The sequence below is a fragment of the Vombatus ursinus genome, unplaced genomic scaffold (genome assembly GCF_900497805.2).
Source record: "Vombatus ursinus unplaced genomic scaffold, bare-nosed wombat genome assembly UNPS02000582.1, whole genome shotgun sequence".
In the NCBI taxonomy this organism is placed as follows: Eukaryota; Metazoa; Chordata; class Mammalia; order Diprotodontia; family Vombatidae; genus Vombatus; species Vombatus ursinus.
In genome coordinates, this window is record NW_020940360.1 from 38,602,647 (window position 1) to 38,624,068 (window position 21,422).

The 21,422-nt window shown below is 36.1% G+C and overlaps 1 protein-coding gene across 3 annotated transcripts in view; it reads right to left on the reverse strand.

Annotated features, from left to right (window-relative positions):
* Positions 1-21,422, reverse strand: part of CDK19 (cyclin dependent kinase 19) — a 207,701-nt gene that overhangs the window by 150,787 nt on the left and 35,492 nt on the right. Inside the window, exon 2 of one of the 3 annotated variants that reach the window (XM_027855707.1) lies at positions 9,004-9,065. The exons of the other annotated variants lie outside the window; for them this stretch is intronic. The gene's annotated coding sequence lies outside the window, so the exon portion shown is untranslated. The remainder of the gene's footprint in view (positions 1-9,003; positions 9,066-21,422) is intronic. 3 annotated transcript variants of the gene reach the window in all.

A 21,422-nucleotide genomic window follows, 5' to 3' on the forward strand; every position in this document is an offset into this window, starting at 1 on the left:
GAGAGGGATAGACAGGAGGGAAATATACAGTTAGTAATCATAACTGTGAATGTAAATGTGACAAACTCATCCATAAAACAGAAGTGGACAGCAGAATAGATTAAAAACCAGAATTACAATATGATGTTAACAAGAAACACACTTGACGCAGAGAGACACACATTGAGTAAAGGTAAGGGCTGGGGCTAAAGTAAAAAAAGCTTCAACTGAAGTTAAAAAAAAAAAAGGGTAGCAATCATGATCTCAACAAAGCAAAAGCAAAAATAGATCTTTTAAAAGATATAAGTAAGGAAACTACATCTTGCTAAAAGGTACGATAGACAATGAAGTAATATCAATACTAAACATATATGCACCAAATGGTATAGCATCCAAATTCTTAAAGGAAAAGTTAAATGAATTACCAAGAAGAAATAGATAATAAAGCTATATTAGTAGGGGATCTCAACTTTCCTCTCTCACAACTAGAGATGAACAGAATTTTATAAAAGTTAGATACAATAGACCTGTGGAGAAAACTTAATAGGCATATAAAGGAATATACCTTTTCTCAGTGGTACATGGCACCAACACAAAAACTGACTATGTATTAGAGCATTAAAAATATCACAACCAAATACAGAAAAGTAGAAACAGTAAATGCATCCTTTTCAGATCATAATGCAATAAAAATTAAAATAGAATATCAAAACTCCAAAATATAATAAGAAATATTATAATAAAATCAAAAATATGTAAGAATGATAATGGTCTATTGGTAGCAATACACTAGAGGTTCAAAATGATACCTACATTTTCATATATGACTAATGCCTTAAACCATTTTGCTCAACTACATTTACTTGTTACAAGGGAAGATTTCTACAGAGAGAGAAGACAGTTTAAGAGATTAAAAAAAAAAAAAGAAAAGAAAATAGAAAGGCAGGGGGGAAAGAAAAAAAGAGAAGATTTATAAAATATTTAACCACAGTGAAGAATTGCAAAAGTTCTGGTGACACAAATAGGACAATTTGGTAGAACCACTTCAATTTTAAAAATAATTCTTTTTTTTTAATAAATTGCAAGACTAGAATAAAGCAAGAATATCCATTATCACCACTATTATTTGACACAGTGCTATAAATACTAGCTATAGAATAAGATCAAAAAAGAAAAGAAAATTTTTAAAAAATTGAGGGAATAAGCATAAGCAAAGAAGAAAGAAAACTGATCCTTTTTTCAGATGACATGATATTCTGCTTTAGAGAACCCTAGAGATTCAACTAAAACTAAATGAAATAATTAATAACCTCAGCATAGTAGGATATAAAATAAACTTACATAAGCCATCAGCTTTGCAGTATGTTACCAACAAACCCAAGAAGGGAGAGAAATAATATTCAAAATAACCACAGACTGTATAAAATATTTGAGATGTCAACTATCAAGATATACTCCAGAATTATATTAATATAATTATAAAATACTCTACAGAAATAAATGCAAACCTAAATAATTAGAGAAATATTCACTGCTTATGGCTAGGCCAGGGGAATTTAAAAAATACTAACTAAATTAATTTACTTATCCAGGAATAATAATAATCAAATAAATATAAATAATAAATATAAATAAGTAAATAATAATCAGATTACCAAAGAGTTAATTTAAAGAAGTAGAAAGAAATAACAAAATTCATTTGGAGGAACAAAATGTCAAGACTCTCAAGGGAAATAATGGGGAGAAAAACTGGGAAGAAGGAGGAGCCTATAAGTACCAAATCTCAAACTATATTAAAATGCAATATTGATCAGAATTATTTGTTACAGATTAAAAATTAGAAAACTCAATCTATGAGACAGATTATGTATACAACATACAGAAGCAAAATAATAACAGCATAGTATTTAATAATCAGCTACTGAGTCACTATGTGCCAAAAAGCTTCTGGAAAGCCTGGAAAGTAATCTGGCAGAGATATGATTTGAATCATTATGCCATGTCTTATACCACAATAAGCTCCAAGGGGACACATGACATAAAGAGTCATAGCATAAACAAACCAGAGAAGCAAGAAAGGAAAAACCTTTGCCAACCATGGATAGGGGAAAAGTTATTAACCAAATAAGGAATAAAGAGGCTCACAGGAGACCAAATAGGCAATTTTGACAATGGATAACTGAAGAGTTTCTGCATATAAATAAAAAAAATCACTGAAGTTAACATTGGAAGGGAAGCAATAAGCTACAGGAAACCTTTGCAACAAGTGAAAGATCTGACATCCAAGATACATAAGAACTGAATGAAATATATAAGAACAAGAACCATTCCTCAACTGATAAATGGTCAAAGGATGTGAACAGGCAGTTCTCAAAAGAAGAAATATAAACTATCAATTGTAAAAAATATGCTCCAAATTACTAGTAAGATAAATTAAAATTAAAATAATTCTAAGGTTCCACCTCACATGCATCAGATTGGCACAGACAACAAAAATGGAAAATGACAATTGATAGAGGAAATGGAAAGGACAGGCATGGCATGACTCAAATAAAAAGGAGGGGTCACTAAACTACACATAAAGATCCCTGTGGGTGCATACTAACTCAGAAAACTACATATTGACATCATCCATGTTGTACTTTTATTTATTTTGTCAAATATTTTCCTGATTACAATTTTAATCTGATTCAGCTATACTTGGGGGGAGTGTTATGTGTTTGATGCCTGGTATAGTTGATAAAGTGCTGGACTTGGAATCAGCAAGATCTGGCTTCAAATCCCATCTCTCATACTTGATAGCTCTGTAACCCTGAGATAGTCATCTAACTTCCAAGCCTCGGTTTCCTCAACTATAAGGATGGACTAGATGGTCTCTGACATCCCTTTCAGCTCTAAATCTATGGGCCTATAACATACTGCTGGTGGGGCTAGGAACTGGTCCAGTTATTCTGGAAAGAAATTTAAAACTATACTCACATATAAGTCACTAAAATGTGCATAGCCTTTGACCCAAGGATAACACTACCAGGCTCCCAAAGTCCTCTCTGAATATAGCCCTGAAGAGAATCAGGGGACTTCGAATTAGAATGACTTTACAGAGTTCCAGAGTGAGATGACCTTATAGAGTTATCTACTACCTCTCTCTTTATAGACACAGAAACTAAACCCCAGAAGGGGAAATTATTTCTTCAAAGTTATATGGCTATTAAATAGCAGAGACAGAGTAGGATTTCCCAAGTCTTCTGACTCCCGCAGATGCTCCCCCTTCTATTCCTATAGAGAAATACAAATCAAAATAACTCTGAGGTTTCACTCAGAAAATTAGCAAAACTGACAAACAAGAGGAATCATCAATCTTGGAGGGGTCCAAGGTAATGAAATCTATTGTAGATGAGCAAAAATAATTTGTCAGGGTAGCTCGATGGCTCAGTGGATAGAGCTCCAGCCTTGGAGTCAGGAGGCCCTGAATTCAAATCCGGCCTCAGACACTTGCTAGCTGGGCAAGTCACTTAACCCCGATTGCCTCACCAAAAAAAAAAAAAAAAAGAAAGAAAAGAAAAAGATTTGTATACAACCAATAGAGTGTATACAATATACAGAAGCAAAATAATCAGATTACCAACTATCACTCTATTATTAGTACTCAAGTAATACTCATACCATTGTGGTGCACCAAAATTAGGTCACTTGTGCAGCAGGCATTGGCCTAAACCAGTGGGGAACTGCCTCTAGTGGATGATTAGGAGCACAGGCCTAAGCACAATGATCTCATAATTCTTTAGAGACAGTGCTCAAGAAGAAAAAAAAAATTTAAATGCCAAAATATTCCCACATGGTTACCTGGGCCAGGTATTCTATCACCCAATTATTATGTACCCAGTGGGGTAAATCCCATCAAAGAAACCAGGAAGCCTAAAGATAAGGATGAACGTTATAAGGAATACAACTCTCGGGCTAGTCCTCAAGGTTTAAATACAAATTCAGGAAATAAAAAGACAAACTCTAGAAGGTGATAAATGTACAGAAGATGAGAGGAATTAGTACCTATTTGTTAACAGTCCATAAGATCCACTTTCCACTGCCCACTAAGAGACAATGACCAAAGGTCAGCAAGTTGTCCGGTTGCCTGTTAACATCACTCAGAGAAATATAAAGTCATTAACACTAGCTTAATCTAACATCACACAGAGAAATATAAAGTCATTAACACTAGATTAATCTGCTGAGGATTGCTGGGCATAAGGGGAAAGGTAAGAAAGAGGATGAAAGCCAACTATCAATCCAGTTGCTAGAGACCAAAAAAAAGTTCCCTCCACTAACTGGCTGCTTCAGCTATCAAATAACAGAACATGGCATTTTAAATTATTCAAAGTGAAATTTCAAAGTTCCTAAGCATACATTAGTATTGACCATCATCTGCTGGTCCACCAGCTGCCAAATTCTCAGAAAATTAAGTCAAATTAATAGAATCCCAATAGGGTGATCCAACTGTGTTCCAATGGATAGAGAGGTCAAAACAAATGCAGTAGTCAAAAAAAGTGGAGTTTTAGATCAATGGGCTGACCCCAAATTAGTTCTAAGTTCATGCAGGACTGGCATTTCTGGGCTAGATCTACAAAAATACCAAGATGTAAATCACACTACCCCTAGAAACCTGATCATCTTCCTAGAAAGGAAGAAATAATCCAGGACTTAACCCTGGATCTCTAACAGGAGCTAACCCTAACAGGTTAGCTCTGCCCAGATGGAGTCCACCCTAACAGTTTAGCTCTGCCCAGATGGAGCCCCTATTTAGCTCTACTTATAATGAGCCCTGGGATGGTTCAGAAAATAGTGACAGCTTTGTTCACAAAGCTAGAAAGGGCAGATTTAGGTACTTGTCAGCAAGGCAGGGTAAAGAAACACCTAGGAAAAGCCACCTATAAAAGAAAAGGAGGCCTTGTCCCCATGACACATTTCTGAGCAATGGAGAGGTAGGTGTGAATGCCCCATGTACGTCTGCATCTAAAGGCAAAAAAAAGCTACAGGGACAATTATGGTCCATGGGGCAAGTAACAATACCCATAGATTTGGCCAATTCAAGGCCAATACACAACAAAAGGCCTTATCTAGGGATGTGGTATGACAGGATAAAGAGAGAGAGCAAATCTTCACCTCAATTACTGGATCCAGGATTTAAGCATCATAATTCTATGGACCACTAACATAAACAAAAGGGATTCAAGGAGTAATCATTTTGAAAGCAAAAATCAGCCCCCAAGTAAAGCTGAATAGTCACTGCCTATAATGGGGATTCTCTTTTTATAATGCCTCAGTTAAGTGCCCAAGGTATGAGAAGGGCTCCCAGAAGCCACTGTAACTCCCAGCCTAACCCAAGCATTCTTCCTCTCTGGACCAGCCACTATCAGATCAGCAGATGTGGATTCAGCTGCTCCTAATCCCAGGGCAGTTCCTCCCTGAAATTCTGCTAGGATGTCACTGAACCTTAGTGTCTATGCCACCCTCCACCCCTCATTCTACCTTCAGCAGATTCAGTAATGCTCCAGATCAGATGAGAAAAGGGTACATCCCAGAACAGCCATTAGATTCGGATCCAGGCACTCTTTATAGGCATCTAAAATCAAATTCCTAGTGCCTGAGTCTGCCCAGGAGGGCTTCCTATCCTCTTGGAGCAGCCACTTAATTGCACTCCAGACAACTGGCCACCTATCACTCCATAGCCATTTTCTTGCACACAAATCTCCCACCCTCTTTCCAACTACACACTGCTGCCCCATCGTCTTTCAAAGTACACAATGTTGTACGATGCCGCAGGACAAGTCTAGGTTCTGGTGGCTGTTGCCTACTGACTTCTATGACATTCTCCTTCCTTCCTCAATGAGTTCAGCTTCTAGCTCACAGTCTCTCTCTTCCCCCACTCCTACCCTCATGCTAGAGGACTTCAACATACATATAGATTCTCCCTTAAACACCCTTAACCTCCCAGTAACTCAACTTGTTTATTTCCTATAACCTACTACTCCCACCCCACCACAGCTACACAGAGGTCACATCCTTGATTTTGCCCTCACCCACAAATGAAACACTTTCATGTTCATGAACTTTAAAATTCCTTTATCTGACCACAATCTGTTGTCAGATCTGTCTGATCCCCATCCTTTGGAGAAAGGTAAGTGTAGAAGAGATAGGTTTTAAAGGGCTTTAAATGATAGAGGATATCTTCACCAAACTGAAAAAAACCATTACTTGATTTGTCCATCCCTACTAGCTATTATTCCATATCTGACTTCCCTTTTATAGCTAAACTCCTTGAGAAGGCTGTACAATAGGTGCCACCACATCCTCTGCTCTTACTCTCTTCTTAATTTTCTGCAATCTGGCTTCTGACCTCATCATTCAACTGAAACTGCTCTCTCCAAAGTTACTAATGGTCTCTTAATTGCCAGATCTAATGGGTTTTTCTCAGTCTTCATGCTTCTTAACTTCTCTGCAGCTTTTACTCTGTGGACCAGTCTCTTCTTCTAGGTGCTCTCTTCTCTCTACATTGACATGACACTACTGTCTCCTTGTTCTCCTCCTACCTACCTGACCATTCCTTTTCAGTCTCTTCTGCTAGATCTTCATCCAGGTCAGGTCAACCAACTGTGGGTATTTCTCAAGATCCTGTCTTAGACCTGATTCTCTTCTCCCTCCCTTTTATTCATCCATCAACTCCCATGGATTCAACCATTATCTATATGCAAATACTTGTTCCTCTGACTTCCAGTAGCACTATTCCAACTTCCTTTTAGCCATCTCAAACTTCATGTCTAGCAAACATCTTAACATGTCCAAAACTAAGCTCATCTCTCCCAAACTCTCCCCTCTTTCAAACTTTGCTATGTCTGTTCAAAGCACTACCATCCTTTCAGTCTCCCAGGTTTGTAACCTCACACAGTCCATCCTAGACTTCTCATTTTCCCTCCTCACAAGACATACCACAATTGCCAAATTTTAATCATTTCTACCACCACAGCACCTTGAATCCAACTCCTTTTCACTAACACAACTAACACCAGAGAGTTCAAGCTCTCAACGCCTCTCACTTCCATTATTGCAAAGTCCCCTGATTGGTCTCCCTAACTCAAATCTCGTACCATTCCAGTCCATCCTATATACCTGCTGCTAAAATAATTTTCCTTACTTCCTATTGCCTCCAGGATCACATATAAACTCCTCTGTCAACCTTTTAAAACCCTTCATAAGCTGGCTCCAATCTACCTTTTCCAGTTTCATTTAACATATTAACTGCCCTGCCAACAATTTTAAGATCCAACTAAAATGACCTGCTCTCTGTACCTCACATAACACTATACTTTCACATTGGCTGTCTCATATACCTGGAATTCACTCAAAGTTTCCCTCCCCTCCTTTAAAGTGTAGCTCAAACAGCATCTTCTAAAGTAAATTTTTCTTGATTTCCCCCCAACTTCTAGGATCATTCCTCTAAAACTACCATCTATTCATTTTATTTTTTGCTGTTTTTTATTGCTGCTTTTGCTATTTTTTTTATATTTATAATGTACTTGTCTACTCCATTGGAATATAAGTTCCTCACATGCAGGTAATGTTACTCTTCATACATGTTTCCCTAACACCTAGTACAGTGATTGTCTTTAATGGCATTGTAGGTAGTATTTTATTAAATGCTTAATATTTCCCATTAGGAAAGCCTAAGTTATATTTTTAATTTTAGAAAATTAAGTAGATACGCAATAGAAAATACTCTAACAATTTTTATCACTGGCTATCAATGAAGTAGGATAAAGGTAAATAATACTATCATATCTGAACAGCTGATTAAAAAACTGTAAGAGAATCATTTCATATGAGTATCTCCAAGCAGAACTGTACCAAAAAATGTTTAACCTATTCTGGAATAGTTTATGGAGGCTGGAAAATCTTTCTTAAAAAGTGTGCTGTCCATGAATTTTCCAAAGAAATTTTATAACCAGTTTCAAGAATTCACAGGAATTAGTATCTCTACCTGCCATTTAAAAGTCAAACTCTTTCTCTAAAATATAAAATGTGTTAACCAGAATAAAGATGTCAAAATATATTAGTCACATTTACTAACTTGTAAAAAAATTATTTAAAACCTATATAAAAAAGATTTTAAGGTGTTTTCCCCCCCACAGGAAAAAAAAAAGGAACCTAAGAGAAAAGTATTGAATTCCCAAAAGACAAGCAACTAGCATATTTACTATCAAAACCAAACTTCTGGCACATTCCTTCACATGACAAAATTCAAGGACAGTCTTCCTATAGTAAAAATACTTACCCTAAAGTTAGTCAGGATCTAGTCAGGGATGGGAAACCTGCAACCTTAAGGCCACATGTGGCCCTCTAGGTCCTCAAGTGTGACCCTTTGAAGGAATCCAAACTTCACAGAACAAATTGTTCTGTGAAGTTTGGATTCAGTCAAGGGGTCACTCTTGTGAAGTTTGGATTCTGTGAAGTTTGGATTCAGTTGAAGAGTCACACTTGTGAAGTTTGGATTCTGTACAGTTTGGATTCAGTCAAGGGGTTGCACTTGTGAAGTCTGGATTCTGTGAAGTCTGAATTCAGTCAAAGGGCCACACTTGAGGACCTAGAGGGCCACATGTGGCCTTGAGGTCCCAAGTTCCCCATGCCTGATAGATTATATCCCAAGTAAATACAAAGAACCATTCTAGTAAAGATAGTGCAAGAAAATATAAAGTAAACACTACACATCACAATAACTCTTCTTCTCTTTTCTTTCTAATTACCCATAATCAAACAAAATAAAGAGATGCTATTAGTTGAGGGCAAAAGTCAAGATATTCAAGAAGTCCAGAGACTTAAAGGTAATTTCATCTTATAAGGATTTGGGTATCACATGTAAGGACACTATTTAAATTGTTAATATTTTTGCTATACTTCCTGAAAAGTAGCATTATGTCATGGCACCCAACCCAGCACACACACACAATGACACCAGAAGGCAGCACTCCTCTTTACCTTCTGCTGAATATTCTGCTACCTCCAAGGCTTGAGGTCCATACAGGAAGCCCTTCTGGAATCTACGAACATAGCAGAGGCAAAAGGCAGAGAAGTTTATGTAAATTTGTTCTACTTCCCAAAACATAAAATGCCAAATGCCTATTATAAGACTATACATATTCCCAAAAAAAAAATCAGAGTTAGGTTTGACATGCAAACCAACACTGTATTAGTAACATCCAGATATTACATTTCATTCAGTTAATGAACTGAATTTTAAAATATAAAAAACTTGGACTTGGCCCACCTGACAAAAGTAATTACTCCAGGGATAAGGAAATTTATAATCATAAAATATAAATATAGATATTTAGGTAAATAGATTATAATAGTTCATTATATTAATATGAAGAAAAATTTAAAAACAAAACTTTTCAAAAACTCTTGTTCCCAAAGTGGAGTTTGATGGTCCCTAGAGCTATATATGCCTTCATCTAAGACTTTTCAAGGTCAGCAAAAAGCTAGAAAGGTGGGAGGACAACTTCCCAGTAAATGTTCAAAAAATCATATGGTGTAAACAATCATCCTCTCCAACTTTCCTGTATCTTCAATATCTTCATTTGGAATGGCCCCTTTCCATCTGTATATAAATATACTCGGGTCTTCCCAATCTTGAAAAGAAAAAAAGTTTTCCAACTTGTCTAGAATGAGATAATGGCAGGTAGTTAAAAAAAAAAAATCAGAGTTAAAGGACCTAGTTCCAAACTTAGCTCTGATACTTATTAGCTACATGAACCTAAGTTCAGTTACCCTACTCTGTAAAATGGAGATAATATTTGAAATATCTACCTTTCAGGGTTGTTCTGAGGAAAACATTTTGGAAAGTTTATGTATCAGGAGGTCTCTGCCTTGAGCAAGGTTTCAATCTAGAAAATGTACCAGCCTAGCTTCCACTGGCCACTTCCCTTCAAGAATCTTTTTTCCTTGTCCCCTCCCAATTCAAGAATGCTTTGTCCCCTGTCCAGACTTCATATGATACTCTGTAACTTTCTAATACACTTCTGCATTATTTTGTGTGATACATGTATATATGACAATTCTCCCACAACTAGCACAGTGGTTTGAACATAAGTGCATAATAAAAGTATCAATTCAAACCTAATTAAGCCCCTAAGGTTTAAAGCAGCACTAGTTCTGTTGAATTGGGGGGAAGGGAAGAAAGGGAAGATTAAGCCCCAAGAAGAAAAAGGAGATAACAAAAAATTATTTAAAGGAATAGAAAAAGAGGTATGATAATACAACAACAGTAAAAGATATCCTACAAGGCAATCAAATTTTCTTCCATCAAGTAAAAAATTTAGATTTCAAAAGACACAGGGAAATGTAATTAATATGAGCTAAGGAGAAATCAGATAAACAAATATAAATTTTAAAAACAGAAGTAGAGATCTATAAAATCTAGTAAATGCCAAATAAGATCATTAAATGATCAAGAGTGCTTAGGTGTCATTATCTTAAAATACTTAATATTGGTAAAATTAATTTTAACCACCACAAAGTTCCATGCTGATACATCATTAATTCATTGGGGTGACCCAGAGTTCTCAGAAGCAATGAGTACTTATAGGACTAAAGGCAGTAGGCAGGGTTGATCAAGCTATTCAAGTACAGACCTGGTAAGAGACCAAAAGCACTATATCTAAAAAGGTGTATCACTAGTAAGCTGTCCATTGGCGATGAATTTTTTGGTCAAGAGAACTCATAAAACAAAACAAAACAAAAGAAAAAAGGCTGTCACAGTACTATGCAGCCCTCTCTTGCTTCTAAAGGGACAGTGATAAAGTGGTAGAAGAGGTCAGAATGATACGTTCATAGAAAATCTGCAAACTAACAACAATCGTTACTGTAAATGTAGGATCATTGTTCAAAACCCAAAATTTGAGATTCTATTAAAAGAATTAAGCCACATCAATATGTCAGGCTTCATTATACAAGAAATTTTAAAAAAGAAGAAAAGAAAACTGTAGCTTAATGAAAGAACAGCTCAAAGGAGCTTGGAGAGGCTATCAAAAGTGTTCAAAGTCGGTTGGTTTCATCATAACTAAAACATTTCATGAAACATTCAGGTCAGCTTCTCTTGCAGTGTTCATAATGAACACAAGGGGGGAGGGGGGCATTAGCCTCAGCTTATGGTCCAACTTTGTTGTAGAGGATGAAGAGGTACAAAAAATTTTATTAACAATTTTGTAAGATCTTCTCAGCCTCCAAGTCAACATATACTTCAATATTCAAGATTTCAATACAAAATGGACATAGAAGAGAAGGCCAAAAGTATGTGGAAAAAATATCACTCAGGTTAAGAAATTTAAAAGGCCAAAGATTTGAAGACTACTCAGAAATTTCATACTTATTTATGATACTTTCTTAGAAGAGAGTCAGAAAATGGAAAACATCAAAACATCACAAAAACGAAATTATCTAAATCCTAATGCAGAAGAAGCAATAGTTCTTGATGTGGGAATCATATAAGAATTTGTGGGTACACTCAAATTAATCAGATAAAACAAAGGTCACAATCAAATATCTAATTTTTTTGAATGAGTAATAAGACAACACTATACAACTCCAACTACCTCATTAAGAATTATTCCCCCCAAAAATAAAAAATTTTAAAAAAGAACTATTCCCATAAGCTACCATGCTAATAAACAGGAAATTGAAAAAGATAGACATTGACCTTGATTATCATGATTTCCTTCACTAGTTTAATTAATGTTAAAGTAGCTGTCATATCAGATACCACCTTAGACTACAAATACTTTACGTCCATGCCAAGTTGAGAGACATGGCAGCCAAGGGAAACATTAGTTTAATTGAATCATTTATTAAGTATCTAATAAATTAAGCATTTATTAAGCATCTATGTACCAAACTTGTAACCCTAGAGAAACAAAGAAAAGCAAAAGACAACCCTTGCTCTCAAAGAACTCACAATCTATTCAGGAGACAATATGCACACAAATATGTATGGGGGGGAGGCAACTAGGTGGTACAGTAGATAGAGTACAGGGCATAAAGTCAGGAAGATTCATCTTTCTGAGTTCAAATCTGGCCTCAGACACTTACTAGCTGTGTGACCCTGGGCAAATCACTTAATCCTGTTTGCCTCAGTTTCTTCATCTGTAAAATAAGCTAAGGAAGGAAATGGCAAACCACTCTAGTACCTCTGCCAAGAAAACCCCAAATGGGGTCATGAAGAGTCACACATAACTAAAACAACTAAACTATCTACCTATCCACACATATACATACATATATACACACATTCATATACATAACATCTAATATATATATAATATATAAAACATACTCAATTTATATGATAAATTAAGAGATAATCTCATAGGGAAAGAACTATTATTAAGAAAGAGTAGGAGGAAAAAACCTTCAAGGTGGGCTTTAGCAGAAACTTGAAAGAAACCAGGAAGTAGAGATTAAGAGAGAGAAGCTTCCAGGCACAAAAGGGGGAAGGGAGGAAGAAAAAGAGGGGCAGGAATAGCCAGTGAAAATATGAAGAGCTAGGAATGTCTTGCATGAAGAATAACAAGAAGGTCAGTGTCACTATATCAAAGAGTACATGGAGGGGAATACAATATAAGAAAACTGGAAAGAAAAAAATAAGCCAGGTAATGGAAGGACTCAAAAGTCAAATAGAGGATTTTGTATTTGATCCTGGAAGTAATAGGGAGCCACCAGAGTTGACTGAATGGGAGGTGGGAGGAAAGGATGACATAGTCAGATTTATGCTTTAGGAAGAACAATTTGGTAGTTCAGTAGAGAATGGATTTGAGTGGGAAGAGACTTGAAGAAGGGAGACCAACCAGCAGGGTACTGTAATAGTTTAGGTGAGAAGTAATGAAGACCTACACCAGTGTGGTGGCAGCATCAGAGGAGAGAGAGTTGTGTATACAAGATATATTAAACAGGTAAACATGACAGAACTTGACAACTGACTAGATATGGGCTAAGAGAATGAGAAGCTGAGAATAGCACGTAGGTTATAACATGGGTGACTGGAAAGATGATGGTGCCCTCCAAGGTAATAGGTAAGTTAGGAAGAGGGAACAGTTTGGGGAAAAGATGAGTTCAGTACTGGATGTGTTAAGTTTAAGATGTCTATGGAAAATCCAGTTCAAAATATTTAAAATACAAATTCATTTATAAAACGCTATCGAAGAGGATACAGCAAAGTTACTAGCAGTGATCCCTAAATAAGCATAAAAGAAAAGGTATCCAGGCTCTATTGGTCCTCAATTTTCTCTGTCAGTTTCACTCGAAGAAAAAACAAATAGCTTTAGATGGGTCTAGAGCACACAGTCTTTCAAGACAGGTCTAAAACCACAAGGGTAAGAGTTGGCTTTAAATCCCAGAGAAGGAAAATTTCTCAGAAGTATTTTACAAGGAGCTTTCCAAGTCATTTTCAAAGTCATTGTTGATGCTTCTCTTTTCCCCACACATCGAAATATTTGCCAAGTTCCATCAATTCTAGTTCCACAATATTTCTCACCTCCATTCCTCCATCCAGCACTTCTTAAACTGTGGGTCGCAACCCACAGTAAAAGGTTTCTGAATGCACAACAACTAAAAATTAATTCAAAATCAAACCCATAATGAATCCAAGATGTTTCTGGTAGTCACTGGTGTTGCATCAAGCAACTTCACTGCAGCCTTGATTCTCTACACAAAGCATGTGCACTTTGCACTACACATGCTCCTGCAGCCCTGCAATGCCAACAAACACTGCTGAAACAGAAAAGAGAGTCTCAAGTGGAAAAAGTTTAAGAAGTCCTGCTTTATACCACTCTCCACACAGTATCATTCAATATTTCATCTCTTCTTGCCCAGGGACCAGTGGTCTTAAAAGTGGAATACATGGCTCTGGAGTCAAGAAGACCTGAATTCAAATCCGGCCTGAGACACATAACACTAGCTGTGTGACTCTGGGCTAGTCACTTAACCCCAACTGCCTCATCAAAAAAAAAGGGGGGGGGGGACACATGAATCCTAGAAGATGTGCACAACAATCCAACAGGGTGCAGGAAGAAAATTAATACTTCTATTTATATTTGTTATCCAAAAAAGTGAGGAAGTAAGACTTATTAATATTGAACATATGGATCAGGGGTAGGGAACCTGTGGTCTCAAGGCCACACGTGGTCCTCTAGGTCCGCAAGTATGGCCTTTTGACTGAATCTAAACTTCACAGAACAGATCCCCTTAATAAAAGGATTTATTTTGTAAAACTTGGACTCAGTCAAAAAGCTGCACCCCACCTCTGGGATAGACATTGGCACTCTCACTTGGTCCATGTTAGACACTTCTATTCTCAGTAAAAATAAAAACAAATTGCATCTGACAAAAAGTTGGCAAAAAATGCAAAATTACATATTACTTGCAATATAGACTAATATCCACTATCATTGATGAATCTCACCATAAGAGCACATTGTGCCTTGATATATAAGCTAGTGATACTAAAATAAATCATATCTGACAAAAAGTTGGCAAAAATTCCATAATTATAGAGATTATTTGAAATATAGATTAACATCCACTATAAATATAGAGGATTCTACAGGATTGAGAAGTCTCACCCTAAGTGTACCTTGTACCTAAATTGTATCTTGAGATGAGAAAATGGTAATACAAAACCGTCACAATTACCAAGATATCTTAAAACTAAGTTTTTTGTTATCAAAAAGGATACGTGTGTCACTATAAAAACTCTAATATCCACAAATTTTAAAACCCTGGAAACAATTTTCTAATCTACTGAAAAATCTCCAAAACTAAATTATAATGGGCTTTGTTAAAAATATAATACCTTCCAATCAATTTGCAAATACAAGTAACCAACATCACAGAAGATGGAACTTTACTAGCCAAAGGAATTTCAAGAAAAACCTTTACATGACTAGTGATTGAAAAATGAGTACGATTTAGTAAGCACAGTCCATGATGCCTCTCTTCCATTTCAATTACTGACCTTTGTGAGGTATCTTTTTCAGCTATGATAGCAATTTTTATGAAGTACTGAAATATTGAGATATCATAAAGCATTGAAACTATATTTTTAAAAATACAGAAGCATATTTAATTACATTTTCCTCACTAAAAATACTTTTATCAATGATATTTAGTGAAAATAAAAGGCTTTACACCATTAATAAAATAAAAAATTATATTTAAACATTTTGTTTCAATTCTTTTTTATTTCTATCTTTATATTTTATAGTACATATATAATGTATTAATACAGTAGTAAATCATATAACAGACATGCAAATTAGAGGGCACATTCTCAAAAAAAATTTTTAGGTACAAATAAGATACATGAGAAAACAAGCTTGGAGACCACTGGTCTTATCTAATAGAAGAGCTATCTTGTAGATGAGATTCTTATTCAGGTGCTGTGTCCTCTTAAGTTTCTTCCAAGATAAGTCTAAAACCTAAGATACTGAGATTCTGTAAAGACCTTTTTAATTATCTTCCTACTCATCTCCAGGCTACTTGCTTATTTTTCTATCCTTCATGTGTTTACTAGCATAATTCTTAAACATCATTCCTATCTTATCACTCCTCTACAAGGAAACAAAAACTTTCAGTGGCTCCCTATTCCCTATAGAACAAAAGTATAAACTTCTGATCCTGGGATATATGTAAAACTTTTACATAATACTCAATGATCTGCATAGCACTTTACATAAACTATAACAGTCTTGTGACGTAAGTACTACTATTACTTCCATTTTGAAGATCCAGAAACTGAGGTTGAGAAAGATTAAATAAATGACTTGCCCAATTTCACGCTGCTAGTATATGAGGAGGGTGAAATTCAAACCTGACTTCACATCTCACCAATCTATCCATTACCTGGCTCCAACGCTGCTCTCCACAATCTGGTGCCAACCTACCTTGCAGTACAGGCATACCGCACTTTATTGCGCTTCAGAGATATTGCATTTTTTACAAACTGAAGGTCTGTGGCAACCCTGCGTCAAGCAAGTCTATTGCTTGAGAATGTGCCATTTTCCCAACAGCATGTGCTCACATTATGTCTCTGTGTCATATTTTGGTAATTCTTCCAATATTTCAAAATTTTCATTATTATCAGCATTCTATCTATCATGGTGATCTGTGATCAGTGAACTTTGATGTTGCTTCAATAATTGTTTTGGGATGCCATGAACTGCATCCATATAAGACAGCTAACTTAATCAATAAATGAATGTGTTTTGATTGCTCCAGCAACCAGCTGTTCCCCTATCTCTCTCCCTCTCCTTAGATCTCCCTATTTCCTTAGACACAGCAATGTCTTATTCTGAAGAATAAAAATACGAACTCTATTCTGTAGAATATTAAATAAACTTAGTTGATAAAGCAATGGCAGGGTTTGTGAGGATTGATTCCAATTTTACTACTGTGGGTAGCATCCCATGCTAGAGAGAATCTTTCATGAAAGGAAGAGTCAATCAATGCAATAAATTCAATTGTTGTCTTCTTTTCAGAAATTGCCACAGCCACCCTAACCTTCAGCAACCACACCCTGATCAGTCTGCAGCCATCAACATCAAGGCAAGACCCTTCACCAGCAAAAAGATTACAATTCATTGAAGGCTCAGATGAAGGTTAGCATTTTTTAGCAACAAAGTATTTTTAATTAAGGTATAGACATTTTTAGACATAATTATATACTTAACAGATTACAGTATGGCAGAAATATAACTTTATATGCACCGGGAAACCAAAAAAGTTATGTGATTCACTTTATTATTATGTTCACTTCATTGTAGAGGTCTGGAACCAAATCTACAAATATCCCCAAGGTATGCTTGTGATACTTGATGCTACACTCTGTCATGTTTATTCTCGCATTACAGCCAAATAGAATGACTTCATATCCATCCCACATTCTCATCTTACCATCTTCTATCTCCAAACATTTGCTCCGGCTATTTCTTATGCAGCCTCCTTCAAACTCTTCTCCATCCAATAAAGTTCCTCCTTTCCATTAAAGCCCAACACTCAAGTGCTATCTCCCACTCTTCAAATTTCTGGGAATATTCTGCCCTCAAATTCTCCTTTGCACTCACCACACTCTCCCTTGTACTATAGTTATGTGTGTCCTTTCTCCTAATTAAACATAAACTCTTCCAGCACAGGCTATGTCTTATCTTCAGGTCACCAGTCCCTAATGCAGCCCTTGCCATAGGAGACACTGAATAAATGTTTGTTGAACTGGTTTTTCTTTTTTTTTTTTCCAGGACATGGCCATAGAGTCAGAGGGACAGATTCTAATATGACTTCGCTGGAGGAGCAGTTGGAAAGAAGACTTTGCTTAGGCTCCAATTCTTGTATATCACAATGAAAGCTGGAGAAGACTGTTTCAGAAAAGGTAGTTTCAAGCTAGCCAATTCCAACAGCAAGACCCAGAACAAAAAGAATTTTATGCAGGAAGGAGTCTTATCACAGAGCAGTCAGAAACCCTATACCAGGGGTGGGGAACCTGTGACCTCAAGGCCACCTGTGGCCTTCTAGGTCCTTGGATGCAGCCTTTTGACTGAGTCCAAGTTTTACAGAACTAATCCTTTTATTAAGGGTTTATTTGTTCTGTGAAGTTTGGATTCAGTCAAAGGGCCACACTTGAGGACCTAGAGGGACACAGGAAGCCTTAAGGCCACAGGTTCCCCACCCCTGCGCCTATACCTTCTAGACACAGAGATGAAAATACTAAGAGCTTTGTAAATTGTGAGCTATAAAACTGTTTTTACTTGTTCCTGTCCTGTCCTGAATATTCTATAAAAGAACACAGTTGGGCTTCTTGAGAAATTCCCCTTAAATACTAAACTGCCATGGGGACAGGAAGGTGCAGAACAAATAACTCTGCGGTTTCTTTACAAGAGGTTGTGGTTTGTTCTTCATTCTAGAAGAATACCACAACATCAAGGAGATGATGCCATCACTTGCAACTGACTTTGATCTGAGTGAAGGGAAGCTGTGCAAAGTCACCAGCTTCACTTTCTCATCCAGAGACATCTGGGTCCAGTGGCCAGATATTGATCAGGATGACTGAAGATGGCCCAGGATGCAGTAGGAGGCCTTGGCCCTTTTAAGCTAAGGTCTTTTCAAGTTCTCACTTTGCGTGAGGAAACATCCATTTAGTGAATTCGCCTCTTTAAGGAGTGAGCCAAGGGATGACCCCTTTAATAAAAAAAAAAAACATCTCTCTCAAACTGTGAGGGGAAGACCCTCAGGATTGCTGGCCAAAAGACAAACAGTTAAGAGACTAACTTAAGCCAGGACAACTGTTGGCACCTTTAAAACCTGAAGATGGCACCACTGAGCTGACATAGTTTGCTATAAAGGTGATACCCCCATGGTTCCACATCTTCATTTCTAAATGTTGGTGAATCCTATTTTCTTTTTCTTACATCCCTATAATTATCCCAAGTGCCTCTCCCTCTGCCCCTGGTAGAGAGCTTCACATATGACAAATTGTATTTTTTTAAGACAGGAAAGGAGATTTCAGCACAGCTGTCAGCATATATATTGAAAAAGTCCAAAAACATGTATAATGTGTAATACATATGGACCTCCCACCCTCATGAAGTATGTGTAGGTGGCGAGTATCTAAGTGGTGATTCTTAAAAAGCAATCATGACATCTATGATATAGACCAAAAATAAATTTCTGTATAACACTACGCCAGGTAGAAATAATTCAATTTCCTTAATGTGAACAAAACATCCTTTCCCCTCAAATATAATGATATATTCTTTAAGTGATAAGTAAATCTAATTTTAATAGCAATCGACAAATATTTATTAAGCACCTATTATATGGCAGGCACTGTACTAGATACTGGGAATATAAATATAAAGCATGAAAAAATCCCTACTGTCAAGAAGCTTGTATTTAAACCAGAAGACAAATACTTATATAAGCATATATATAATATGAAGAAATTAAATTAGACCTAAAAAAGTAGTTAAATACAAGATAGTTTGGTAGGAAGAACAAAAGAACTTAAGATGTAAAGTTAGGAAAAGTTTCATATAGAAGGTAGTTTTTAAGCTTCATATGGAAGAGAGGAATTTCCTGAGACAGAGGTAAGGAGGCAGTATATTTCAGGCATAGGGGACAGCCAATTCAAAGGAATGGAGATGGAAAATGGAGAGTGAAGAATGAATAACAGAGAAAAAGCCTTTTTTTTTTTTATGTTGTTTGGGGGGTGGGGAAGATGGGCAGGAAGTAAGGTTAATTTCAGCTTTTTTAAAGTTTTTTTAATATACGAAGCAAGAAAAAAAATTTTTAACTTTTAATTTTCCATTTAAACATAATTTTCCATTTTAAAAAATCATATTCTTATCTTATTAGCCTTATTGCTCTTCTCATACTAGTGAGGGCTTCTCAAATCCAAAAAGCTGGCTGACTCTCTCATTGTCACTGGCACTAGTTATGCCAGTGACAATGAGAGAGTCAGCCAGCTTTTCGGCTCCAGATCATACCATCATATAGACTCTTCTTTCCCCATGATCCTTTTCCATCATCATCCTTCTCTCTTGTCTAAATTCTACCTATACTTAAGCCTACCTCCTGTAAGCAATCCTTCCTCTCCAGCCCAAACTCATCTTCTCTCTCTCTCTTAGCTCACTGCCTTGTTGCCGGTTCTGGCCTTTAACAATTCAGTACAACAATATGTATTAAGGACCCACCATGTGTAGACACTGTATTTAGGAAGGTCATCTGGTTTACTAAAAAATAATACAACATCTGAGGAGATGGGGATGGAGTGACAAGAATGTCTTTTATTGTCCTTATAAATAGGACGAAAAAAGATTCAGAAGAAATTTCTGCCCCTCTGTTCCTAAATTAATGAAGCTGAGTAACTGATCTTTAAAGACTGAGAAAATGAGAAGAGTACATACAATTTGTTCTTCAAAAAATGACATAATTCATCATGCTAGAAACAGTCCTCTAACAACAATAATAAAAAGTGTTTATATAGTGTTTTGAGATTTGCAAAGTGCTTTACATATATGAATTTATTCAATCCTCACAATACTGGCAAGCAGATACTATTATTATCCCCATTTTATAGATAAGGAAATTGAGACTGAGCAAATAAGTGATCTTAATCAATAAGTGAATAGTGTTTACTGTTCACCAGGCACTGTGCTAAGAGCTAGGAATACAAATACAAGCGTGACTATTGACTGATAGGGTAACACGTAGCTGGTAAACAACCAAGAGAAGATGAGAACTTCTGTCAGGGAAGTCCAGCAATCTTCACTATACCACTTAGCTGCCACTACTGAAATGATTCAAAAGATTAGTAAGCAAAAGTCAAGCTAATAAGTCAATGTTATAGAGAGGTTTCCTTAGTTACTTCATTATAATAATTTAACAGCTCCTATCCTAATCTTCCCAAATCTGAGGAAACATTTACAACAATGGTACATTTAAGCAGCTATTCAAGTAATACTCATTAAGGGGTAGAACAAAAAATGAAAAAGAGGAAATGGGACTAAATTACAATTTAATTGAGATAAAAAAATGTCCTCTAAGTGAGGATTATTAAACTTTGGGACAAGTTTCTAAAGACTGCAAAATCTCTTTTTCAAGAATTCTTGATAGATTCTTATCTCTGTTTGAGAAGGTAGAAATATATTCCTATCTCAAATTAGGAGACTGAAATCAATGACCCTTCCAAAATTCCTTCTTTATCACAAAGGAAAAAAAAGGAAGGAAGGAAGAAACTGCTAAGCTCCAAGATATGACAAGCACCAAACATCACCACAAATAATTAAAATGACTATATTGTAACTGAGAGAAAAAGTCTTTTTATGGATATAAGAGGAGAGTTATCAATAAGTCATTTGTCCTCAAAAAAAAAAAAGTCATTTGTGTGTGCACAGCCAGACCACTGACTCATCAGAGCTAAGATAAGAATGTGATAATTTTTTTAAATAGCAATGAGAAAAAAATATGATATACAGTTAAGATTTAACCCTGAACAAGCAACTTAAAAACAAAAATGGGAAATGTACAACAGAAATGACATCAACACCAACTATAATCATTTAAACCCGAAGCTAAACCAACATAAATTAATTGCTATAACAAGGTGAAAAGAACTTAGCACTTAGCAAACATTTAACTAAATAATGATGGCTGCCAAAGCCAATACCAGATTAGAATATATATAACTGTAAAATTTTTAAAAAGATGATGGATGATTATAAACAGCATCATTACTTTGTCAATCAAAGAACATTATTAAGTGCTTCCTATGTTCCAGGCATTGTGCTAATAAGCAAGCAATAAGAATACAAAGAAAGGCAGTAACACAGGTACTGCCCTCAAGGAGCTTACAC